The following is an 11,953-nucleotide window of genomic DNA, read 5'->3' on the forward strand; positions in this document are numbered from 1 at the left end:
GACAGCCCGGAGACAATGGACACTGCTTGACTCACATCATAGCAGAGGAACTTCCTAAGAAGTTGGAAGAAACTATGAAAGAGGGGAAGAGACGTCATGACTTGGCCTCTCTCCCCCGCAATTCAACACCTTGCAACACATCTGGAGGACAAAGACTGAACTGAAATAATTCAGAGATCAGAAGAGAATAATAATAATCCATTCAAATCAAAGTCCCCAAACAGACTAGTATTGGTTTCTCAGCAGAAAACTTTCCATGTGGGGGATTTTGTTTTCCCACTCAGACCTTGCCAAGGGAAGCAAAGAGAAAATCTTTGACTTGCCTCCTTCAGAACGCTTGGCCTAGACACTCTAGCTGTGGGTCACTGTCGTGGCCTTGCTGAGAACAGGGGCATTTTAATAATTTGCAGAGGTCCCAGGGTGTTTGGGGGAGATTATGAGGCTATTACCTTTTGAGATAAAAGCTAAGAAATACAGAACGAGACAATTCTTTCATACATCTGGCCTTTAGACATATTTCATTTAAAGCAGGGGGTCTAACATGCTGTGAGAAAGTAGAAATGTTGGAAGCTCAAATAATTCAGTTTTTTCTAGGTCTTGTGCGTGTGTAAATGGCACAACATGTTAATTTATAAGCACATCGTTCTTAACTTCATTAAATATTATGTGGTGTATTAACTATATCAAGTGCGTTGTACAATACAATGAATTTTCCATGCGTTGCCCAAAACATATTTTTAATATTATTTAAATGCACCGAACTCCTTGAACATAAAGTTGTTTATTTCATTCCTGTGCAGTGTGTTGGTAGCTCAGTTAATTGAGTTTATTGTCACTCTGTGTGTGTGTGAGGTACAACACAATAATTTAGTGATGCTGAAAACGTTCCCTTCTCCCTCCGGAACTGCCTTGGAATCACCTTCCCTTTGTAGATTAATCTACTCCTGTGTCTGTTTGAGGAAAATATGGTTTCTATGAAAAAAACTCATTGTTTATTTAAAAGGACTGACACCAAACGGCCACACTATGGGGATACAACACCATGAGTAAGAACAGGAGGACTTGTGGCACCTTAGAGACGAACAAATTTATTGGAGCATAAGCTTTCGTGAGCAACAGTTCACTTCATCAGATGCATGCAGTGGAAAATACAGTGGGGAGACTCCTATACACAGAGAACATGAAACAATGGGGGTTACCCTACACACTGTAACGAGAGTGATCAGGTAAGGTGAGCTATTACCAGGAGGAGAGCCGGGTGGGGTGGGGATAACCTTTTGTAGTGATCATTGGAATTAATTTGCAAACTGGATACAAACTTAGGCTTGAATAAAGACTGGGAGTGGATGGGTCATTACACAAAGTAAAACTATTTCCCCATGTTTATTTCCCGCCCCCACTGTTCTCACATGTTCTTGTCAACTGCTGGCAATGGCTGACCTTGATTACCACTGGAAATCCGAGAAAAAAGACTAGAAACCACTCTGCTCTCGACACCCTCCCATCCATCTAACACAGACACACAGACTTTTCTAAGGCATTAACTTTTCCTTCTCCTTTATGATTCTTTAATGCCTCTGGAAATACCAATTCCTAGAGGCCCCTTTCACAGAGCAAACAACCACAGAGCAATGAGAAAGCTAGGGGCTGCCAGGTTGTTGAGGGCAAGTCTTGAAAGGGATGCACAAACAATCCAGCTGGATCCCCGGCAACCAGATGTGGGGATTAGCTGCACAGCTGTGGCTGCTGCTCTGAGGGGAGCGGCATAAACTACCTGCCTGTGGATGCAGCCCACCAGCTGGTTCTCCTGGGGCAGATGGTGAGTGGTTGGGCAGGGATGCTGCACCGGCTGGGGTCTGAAATATGAACAGGGGTCTAAGGAACCTCAGCATCACAGTCATCAGGAGTCCAAGCTGCTTGGGGTGAGCTTGTGGGCAATGGCCCAACTGGATTGTTTGTGCATCCCTTTCGCCACGTCCCTTGTGATCCACCAGGGCTTGCAGCACCATGGAAGAGTACCCCTTGCGGTTTATGTAGTGGCCACCCCGCTGTTCCGGGGCCAAGAGAGGGATATGCGTTATGTCTATCACCCCGCCGCAGTCAGGGAACCCCAGCGCATTAAAGCCATCCACAATGGTCCGCACATTTCCCAAAGTCACGACCCTTGATAGCAGCTGGTCAATGATTGTGTTGGCTACTTAGATCACAGCAGCCCCCACAGTAGATTTCCCCACTCCAAACTGATTCCCAACTGACCGGTAGCTGTCGGGCGTTGCAAGCTTCCGCAGGGCTATGGCCACTCCCTTCCCAACTGTGAGGGTGGCTCTCATTTTGGTGTCTTTGCGCTTCAGGGCAGGGGACAGCAAGTCGCAAAGCTCCATGAAAGTGGCCCTTACGCATACAAAAGTTTCTCAGCCACTGGGAATCATCCCACACCTGCAACGCGATGAGGCCCCAGCAGTCTGTGCTTGTTTCCTGGGCCCAGAATCGGCGTGCCACGGCATGAACCTGGCCCAGCACCACCATGATCTCCCAATTGCCACACGCCGTGCCATCTTTGTCCATGTCCTCATCAGTATAGTAATCGCACCGTCGTCGTTTCCTCGCCCCGTTTTGCAGGGACTGCACATACTGCTGGATAATGTGCGAGGTATTTACAATGGTCAAAACTGTGGCAGGGGAAGAGGTGCTGTTTGGTCCGTGGTAGCCGAAGAAAGGCGGGAAATGGTGGTCTTCTGTGGCTTTCACGGAGGCGGGAGCCCAGGACAGACAACCCGGAGAAGCTCGGAAGCGTGGCACCAGCGGGAGAGCAGAGTTGGAGGCAGAAGAGTTCGATGAGGAAGAGAAAGAGCAGATAGTAGAGATTACATCGGAAGGGGAGAGGAAATGAGAGGCGGATTCATAGTTGCAGGAGAGCAAGCGGTGCACCGTCTGCTGAAAGCAGTACGGCGTCTGCATGCCAAAAAGGCGTGCAACGATTGTCTACCAGAGCTTCCTGATGACACGCACCAGAAACACCCGCAAGAATGTTTTTGCCCCATCGTGCACTGGGAGCGTAACCCAGAATTCCAGTGGGCGGCGGGAACTGCAGGAACTGTGGGATAGCGACCCACGGTGCACCCGCTCCGACGTTCGATGCTAGCCTCGGGACTGTGGACGCACTCTGCCGAATTCACATGCTTTAGTGGGGACACCGAAGACTGAATGTCTAAAATAGCTCCCGAAATTTCGAATCGAATAATTTTGAACTAATTTCGTACTGTACACGTACCGTTAGAAAAGTCTTTGTGTGTGTGTTAGATGGATGGGAGGGTGTCTAGAAACCACTCAGCTCTAGTCTTTTTTTCTCTGATTTCCGTTAGAAAATCTAAAGCAGGGAGCAAGAAGAGTTGCCTTCTCTGAGGCTTGAACTCAGGACCTTCAGATTATGAGACTGATGCACTGCCCGCTGCGCTAAGAAGGCTTGGAAGAGCTTTAGGCTCGGTGCTTATAGAACCAGCTGAGCAGCGGGGAACAGCAGAGCAGCAAACAGCAGGAGTTTGCCTGGGAGTTCACCTGGAGTGAGCCCACTGAGGCTTACACCCTAACGACTTCTCTGAGGAATTACTGCATCTCCGGAGGAAGCTCATAGTAGGAAGGTAATATGGATAGGGAGTGTTCAACTGTTGTGACCTGCACTGGATGTGCCATGTTTGTCTTTCTTCCAGAGGACAGAAGCGACTTTGTCTGTACAAAGTGCAAGCTGGTCTCCCTATTGGAAGAGAAGGTTCAAGGTCTGGAGCAACAGGTATCGACCCTGCGTTGCATAAGAGACACTGAAGATTTCCTGGACAGACGTCAGGATATGTTTCTATGGGCACAAGGTTCTGAAGATTCAGAGCAGGCTGCGCAGCAGGGAGAGGAGGACTGTGAAGAAATCTGGCAACATGTGACCTCCAGAAGAAGAAGGGGGAAAGTCCATGTACCAGCAAAGCCGACACAGGTAAGTAACCATTTTCATGTTCTCTCCACAGGTACCATTGCGGGGAGTGGCCCAGATGTTACGTCTGGGGGAAGGGAGCAGAAGGAGACTCCGCCAGTTGAAAGGCATGAGATGCACTGTCCTAAGGTTGGGGGTTCCACGACCATCACTCCCAAGAGAAGGAGGTGGGTGGTGGTGGTCGGGGACTCTCTCCTCAGGAGGACTGAGTCATCTATCTGCCGCCCTGACCGGGAAAACAGAGAAGTCTGCTGCTTGCCGGGGGCTAAGAGTCGCGATGTGACGGAGAGACTGCCGAGACTCATCAAGCCCTCGGACCGCTACCCCTTCCTGCTTTTCCACGTGGGCACCAATGATACTGCCAAGAATTACCTTGAGCGGATCACTGCAGACTACGTGGCTCTGGAAAGAAGGATAAAGGAGTTTGAGGTGCAAGTGGTGTTCTCGTCCATCCTCCCCGTGGAAGGAAAAGGCCTGGGTAGAGACCGTCAAATCGTGGAAGTCAAGGAATGGCTACACAGGTGGTGTCGGAGAGAAGGCTTTGGATTCTTCAATCATGGGATGGTGTTCCAAGAAGGAGGAATGCTAGGCAGAGACGGGCTCCACTTAACGAAGAGAGGGAAGAGCATCTTCGTGAGCAGGCTGGCTAACCTAGTGAGGAGGGCTTTAAACTAGGTTCACCAGGGAAAGGAGACCAAAGCCCTGAGGTAAGTGGGGAAGCGGGATACCGGGAGGAAGCACGAGCTGGAGCGTGTGAGAGGGGAGGGCTCCTGCCTCATACTGAGAACAAGGAGCGATCAGCGGGTTATCTCAAGTGCCTATATACAAATGCACAAAGCCTGGGACACAAGCAGGGAGAACTGGAGATCCTGGCAAAGTCAGGGAATTATGATGTGATTGGAATAACGGAGACTTGGTGGGATAACTCGCATGACTGGAGTGCTGTCATGGATGGATATAAACTGTTCAGGAAGGACAGGGAGGCCAGAAAAGGTGGGGGAGTTGCACTGTATGTAAGGGAGCAGTATGACTGCTCAGAGCTCAAGTATGAAACTGTAGAAAAACCTGAGAGTCTCTGGATTAAGTTTAGAAGCCTGAGCAACAAGAGTGATGTCGTGGTGGGAGTCTCCTGTAGACCACCAGACCAGGGGGATGAGGTGGATGAGGCTTTCTTCCGGCAACTCGCAGAAGCTACAAGATGGCACGCCCTGGTTCTCATGGGCGACTTCAATCATCCTGATATCAGCTGGGAGAGCAATACAGCGGTGCACAGACAATCCAGGAAGTTTTTGGAAACTGTAGGGGACAATTTCCTGGTGCAAGTGCTGGAGGAACCGACGAGGGGCAGAGCTCTTCTTGACCTGCTGCTCACAAACCGGGAAGAATTAGTAGGGGAAGCAAAAGTGGATGGGAACCTGGGAGGCAGTGACCATGAGATGGTCGAGTTCACGATCCTGACACAAGGAGGAAAGGAAAGCAGCAGAATACGGACCCTGGACTTCAGAAAAGCAGACTTTGACTCCTTCTGGGAACTGATGGGCAGGATCCCCTGGGAGAATAACATGAGGGGGAAAGGAGTCCAGGAGAGCTGGCTGTATTTTAAAGAATCCTTATTGAGGTTACAGAGACAAACCATCCCGATGTGTAGAAAGAATAGTAAATATGGTAGGCGACCAGCTTGGCTTAACAGAGAAATCCTTGCTGATTTTAAACACAAAAAAGAGGCTTACAAGAAGTGGAAGATTGGACAAATGACCACGGATGAGTATATAAATATTGCTCAGGCATGCAGAAGTGAAATCAGGAAGGCCAAATCACACTTGGAGTTGCAGCTAGCGAGCGAAGTTAAGAGTAACAAGAAGGGTTTCTTCAGGTATTTTGGCAATAAGAAGAAAGCCAAGGAAACTGTGGGCCCATTACTAAATGAGAGAGGCAACCTAGTGACAGAGGATGTGGAAAAAGCTAACATACTCAATGCTTTTTTTGCCTCTGTCTTCACGAACAAGGTCAGCTCCCAGATGACTGCACTGGGCAGCACAGCATTCGGAGGAGGTGGCAAGCCCTCTGTGAAGAAAGAAGTGGTTCGGGACTATTTAGAAAAAGTGGACATGCACAAGTCCATGGGGCCAGATGAGCTGCATCCGAGAGTGCTAAAGGAATTGACGGATGTGATTGCGGAGCCATTGGCTATTATCTTTGAAAACTCATGGCGATCGGGGGAAGTCCCGGAAGATTGGAAAAAGGCTAATGTAGTGCCCATCTTTAAAAAAGGGAAGAAGGAGGATCCTGGGAACTACAGGCCAGTCAGCCTCACCTCAGTCCCTGGAAAAATCATGGAGCATGTCCTCAAGGAATCAATTCTGAAGCACTTAGAGGAGAGGAAAGTGATCAGGAACAGTCAGCATGGATTCACCAAGGGCAAGTCATGCCTGACTAATCTAATTGCCTTCTATGACGAGATAACTGGCTCTGTGGATGAGGGGAAAGCAGTGGACATGTTGTTCCTTGACTTTAGCAAAGCTTTTGACACGGTCTCCCACAGTATTCTTGCTAGCAAGTTAAAGAAGTATGGTCTGGATGAATGCACTATAAGGTGGATAGAAAGCTGGCTAGATTGTCGGGCTCAACGGGTAGTGATCAATGGCTCCATGTCTAGTTGGCAGCCGGTATCTAGCGGAGTGCCCCAAGGGTCGGTCCTGGGGCTGGTTTTGTTCAATATCTTCATTAAAGATCTGGAGGATGGTGTGGATTGCACTCTCAGCAAATTTGCGGATGATACCTGTCCTGGCAGCTTTCTCAGCAGCAAAGAAATCAATTCTCCCTGCCCCTGAGCAACCCACCCGGAGCTAGGGCCAGCATTGGTGGGGGGTCCCAAGCTTTGCACCAACGTCCACATTTCAGACCTTCCTCTCATGGCACTTTCCATGTGAATTAGGACAAGCAAGCTGGGGAAGCTCCATGGGGTAACAGAAACCAGGCCTGCAGGGAAGGCTTGAATTCACAACCCCAGCAACATTGCCCTTTGCACTAACCACTTGCACCCCTGCAGGGGCTCCTTGGACAGCGTTGGGAAGTCGGCCGTGATCGGTCTCTGTGGTTCGCACCTTTGCCTGGCAATTGAAAGGCTGCCAGTTCAAACCTCACTCAAGATGAGGCTTTCCAGCAATGAGACTCCAGTCCATTTTAACAGGAAGAAAATCTCCTCTATTCTGGTTTAGCCCCATTTGACTCCTTCTGCCCGTCTTCTTCCTCCCCCATCGGTCCCTTTCCTTCCCCATTGGGGCCATGCAGAGGGGAGCCCCAGGCAGTCTCTGTCACTGAGAGGCTGTATCCCATAAGGGGAGGGAGGGGTCGCTGTAAAGCATTGATAATGGGTGGGGAGAGGTGTGCGTGGTTAGGGGGAGAAAGGCTGGAGAACTAACAGTGGGGCCCAGAGAGATTTCCCCGCAGACTGGGGAGATCCCCTGCTGCCCACCATCACCCAGCTCTGGGAAGAACAACTTGGGATTGCTTGGGGAAGCCACCTTTAAAAACACAAGTGTTCCATGCTAGTTACATTGTAATAAGACCAAAGCCGCCTCAAACCCAGTGTCACAATCACTGGGACGACTTTGTCCTGACATTTTTACCGGCCGCAGCCACAAAGCGAGTCAAATTACGGCTCCCGTTCGGCGTCAAGGCCCACAGACGAACCCGGAGGCTTTTCGTTCCTCAGGTTCTGCCGTCATTTCAGTGCTGGCCTGTTCCGAGATTCATCGTTGTGCAAAGCAGCGTCAGGCCCTGAAACTGGGCGAGCCCAGAGCAGAGGCTGCCTTCATTTAACCTTCCAAAAACCAACCTGCCGAAAGGTGGATTAGCACCCATGCTCCTCCAGCCGCAGGGGAGGCGCCTCATCTGGGCCCCTGGTGCCCATGCTCCAGCAACATAAGACCACGGGGGCCTGGCTCCACCAAAGTCCGGGGCCCGGTGTCTCCCCCAGCCCCGCCTGCTGCCCCCGGGCAATTTAAAAGGGCCCGGGGACCCCCACCGCCATCACCGGCAGCACAAGGGGGCTAAGACGGCTTCCTGCCCACCCTCGCTCCGTGTAACCCTTCTGCCCGTCAGAGTTGGCAGCAACAAGGGCCGGGTTCAATATCTAGGGGATCCATTCCAATAACACAATGCAAACCGGCTCGAGCCCCCACCCAGTGACCTGGGACAAATATGTACCACCCCCGCTGGGCGCCTCCCAGAGGCAATACTTCCCCTCTTGCAAGCACCTAGTCTGAGTGTAGCAGAAAGCCTTTTAATAACAGAGAGAAACAATGTGGCATTATGTTGGGGAAACACCACCAACAGGATTCATAACACAACCCACAAGCAAAAAAAATACCCACCCCAAGCAAATTGGGGCATGCCCTTTCCCTTTGGTTCTTGAGTCCAGCAACCCCAAATCACCCAAAGTCCCAAAAGTCCAATGACCCAAAAGTCTCTGTCCCTGGTCAGGGCAGCCCCAAAGTTCAAAAGTTTATCTGCAGAGCTTTACCTCCCAACCTGGGTGGAGATGGGGGTGGGGGTAAAAGGCACCTTACATGATCTGAAGCTGACCGCCCCACAGCTCCATAGGCCTCCACTCCACCAGCCGCCCCACAAACTGCTTCGCTCAGCTCCGCTCTGCAGCCCAGCAGCAGCTCCCGCCGTCCCACGAACTGCTCCACCAGCCGGTCCACGAACTGCTCCACGTCCCACCAGCAGCTCCCACCGTCCCACGAATGCTCCACATCCCACCAGCAGCTCCCGCCGTCCCATGAACTGCTCCACCAGCCTGTCCACAAGGCACTCCAGCCGTCCCGCAAACTTCTCCACAATAGATCTTCAGGCTCCCCCACTACTTAACACAACGCTCAGTGATTTCAGCTCTTAGTCAATTCAGCTCTTTGGTGAAGTCAGCTTGTAGTTAGGGAGCCTCAGTGATGGTACACCATTCGCCCAAAGCGAGCTCAGCAGTCTGTAACTAGACTTCTAACAAAATCAAAATTAGCTCTGAGATCCCACAGTAGAGAGAAAAGAAAGAGAAAATAGCATGTAAGACCATCACCAAGGGGCCCACGCCACCAAGTATTAATACTTGTCCCCAACCTCTCTCAATTCACAGAGTTTTGGAACCCATGACCCTTGCCTAGCGATTGCTACTTAGTTGATGGTGAGTCCCTCCATCATAACAAAAGGCCAAGTACAGTTCCCAGCACAGTTCCCATAATCAGGGTAATAACAATTTATTCTTCCTGCCCCAATAACAGAGACACTGGGGATCCCACAGCAGCCAAAGTGACCATTTGGGCAGCTATGGCCGCGTTCTAGGCGGGGTGGGTGTGCCTATGCAAATGAGATCGGCCCCTGAAGTTCTTTTCCACAACTTGCCAGACTTCACCACCAGATGTCAGGGTGAGGCTCACCCTGACACTGCTTACACTCCGTGTGGCCTGCCAGTCTCGGAAGCGGCTGGCGCGTCCCTGCAGCCCCGGGGGTGGGGAGATCTCCACACGCTGCCCCTGCCCCGAGGGCCGACTCTGCCATCTGTGGCAATGGGAGCTCCTGGGGTGGTGTCCGTGGGCAGTGATGGGCAGAGACCCTCCACCTAGGAGCTGCTGCCAGAGGGGGGTGTGGGTCGCTTTTGGGAGATGCCTGAGGTAAGAGCTGCACCCTCACTCTCTCCCGCACCCCAAGCCCCAGCCCAGACCCCAACCCCCTGCACCCAAACTCCCTCCCAGAGTCCACCCCCTGCACTCCCTCCTGCACCCTACCCCCATGCCCCAGCCCAGAGCCCACACCCCACACCCAAACTTCCTCCCAGAGCCTGCGCCCGCACCCCCTCCTGCACCCCAACCCCCAACCCCAACCCAGATCCCGCACCCAAACTTCCTCCCACAGGCCTCCCCCCACACCTGCTCTCGCACCCCAACCCTCTTCCCCAGCCCAGAGCCCACCCCCTGCACCCAACTCCCTCCCAGAGCCCGACCTGCACCCTCTCCTGCACCCCAACCCCCTCCCCCAGCCCAGAGCCCACACCCCACACCCAAACTCCCTCCCAGAGCCTGCGCCCGCACCCCCTCCTGCACCCCAACCCCCAACCCCAACCCAGATCCCTCACCCAAACTTCCTCCCACAGGCCTCCCCCCACACCTGCTCTCACACCCCAACCCTCTTCCCCAGCCCAGAGCCCACCCCCTGCACCCAAACTCCCTCCCAGAGCCCGACCTGCACCCTCTCCTGCACCCCAACCCCCTCCCCCAGCCCAGAGCCCACACCTGAACTCCCTCCCTGAACCTGGCCACCCCACCCATTCCTGCACCCTAACGCCCTGCCCCAGCCCAGAGCCCACACCACACACCCAAACTCCCTCCCAGAGCCTGCCCCCACACCTGCTCCTGCACCCCAACCCCTGCCCCAGCCCAGACCCCGCACCCTGCATTCCCTCCTGCACCCCAACCCCCTGCCGCAACCCACAGACCAAACTCCCTCCCAGAGCCCAACCCCTTTCCCTCTCCCTCCCATACCCAAACTCCCTCCCAGAGCCTTAGGCAGATGTGGGGGGAGGTGGACGGGGAGGCAGGACTTGGTCCCATTCTGGAAACCACCAAAAATTGTAGAAACCTGCCGCCCCTGTCCAGCCCAACCTTCTGGGGGTGCCCCTCAGGCCCCACCCGTGCAGGGTTTGAAGCTTGCATTGCTTAAATTCCAGGACGCTGGGGGACTTCAGCTCCCCTTTGTCCAGCGGGAACCTTCACCCCACTCCCAACCAGATTCTTGTCCATGGGATGACTGTCGGGGGGCTGGGCCCCTCTTTGTCTTTTCTCTCTGGGACAGGCCAGGGTACCCAGAACTGGGGTATCTGAGCACCCAGGACCTTCTATGGAGATGCCCTTCTCCTTCCCCTTCTGTGGTCCCATCTGTCATTGACTCCAGCCTGTTTTCTATCCATCCTCAGCACCATCCCAAGCCAGCTGCACCCGCCTCAAAAAGACAGTGTCCCCTGATGGGTGTAAATCACTGAGCGCTCTCCTCTCTGAGTACTGACTGCCCCTCCGTCTCCTTGCCCCTCAGTCTGGGCAGACGGGACCTTTCCCTCCAGGGCTGGATGATTCCCCCTTCTCATCCGCTACTGTCCCAAGCCGCCCCTTGGGTGGGAATCTTAAATGTACCAAGGTGACTTAGGAGCAGAAACCCCCACAGACCTTCCGTGCAATGGGCACCTGCCCCGCACTGAGCAGGACTGAAACTCCTGCAGGGAGACTGCTGGGCCACATCCCCTCTGGGCCTGAGCAAAGCAGCAGGGTGAAAAGAGAACTTGGAGATGCTGGGGATCGAACCCAGGGCCTCATACATGCAAAGCATGCGCTCTACCACTGAGCTACATCCCCAGACGGGGGTTGTTGGGGATGGGTTACGCTCAGAGCCCTCCTGTTTCCAGAGCCTCCAGGGGCCTAACGGCAGCATGGGGGACACATTCCCTGCTCTGAGGGCCAAACCCTCTGTCTTGGAGGTTGCTGGTTCTCAGGGGTCACTTTGCAGCAGGGCCAGTTTCTCTATGTGGGGGAGAGAGAGGGCCTGCCCTGGACTCAGGGTGCAGAGATACACTCGGCCCTCTTCCCTGCATTGACTGGCTGGAGCTGCCAGCCCCTGCTGAAAGGTAACGGCGCTGGGGGGCGCTGTGAGTCGCTCAACACCTCACCCTGGTGGAAGAAGTTGGGGGGGGGGGGCTTTTCTCGGATCTGCTATTTCCACCTGCCTGTAAAGTCCAGCTTTCCCCAGCACATTCACTGCAGTGCACTCGGGTCACTGTTTCCATGGCTGACAGCAAATAATTGCTCCCAGTTTCCCTTCTATCTGCAGCACGATTAGCCTGTGTCCGTGGTTAATGAGGTGGAACTAGTTGTCGATGGTTATTCATTCCCCACCTGGACAATTCACACAGTCCCTTTCCTGCTCAAATCC

General features: G+C 53.1%; 2 non-coding genes across 2 annotated transcripts; both read right to left on the reverse strand.

The window, feature by feature from the left end:
• Positions 1-3,390: 3,390 nt before the first annotated feature.
• TRNAM-CAU (transfer RNA methionine (anticodon CAU)) lies at positions 3,391-3,463 on the reverse strand. Its single transcript has one exon. It is a non-coding gene; the product is annotated as a tRNA-Met (tRNA).
• A 7,844-nt stretch (positions 3,464-11,307) lies between these two features.
• TRNAA-UGC (transfer RNA alanine (anticodon UGC)) lies at positions 11,308-11,379 on the reverse strand. The gene has a single exon. It is a non-coding gene; the product is annotated as a tRNA-Ala (tRNA).
• Between the last annotated feature and the right edge of the window lie 574 nt (positions 11,380-11,953).

The sequence above is a fragment of the Caretta caretta genome, chromosome 28, assembly GCF_965140235.1.
Source record: "Caretta caretta isolate rCarCar2 chromosome 28, rCarCar1.hap1, whole genome shotgun sequence".
NCBI classification, from domain to species: domain Eukaryota; kingdom Metazoa; phylum Chordata; order Testudines; family Cheloniidae; genus Caretta; species Caretta caretta.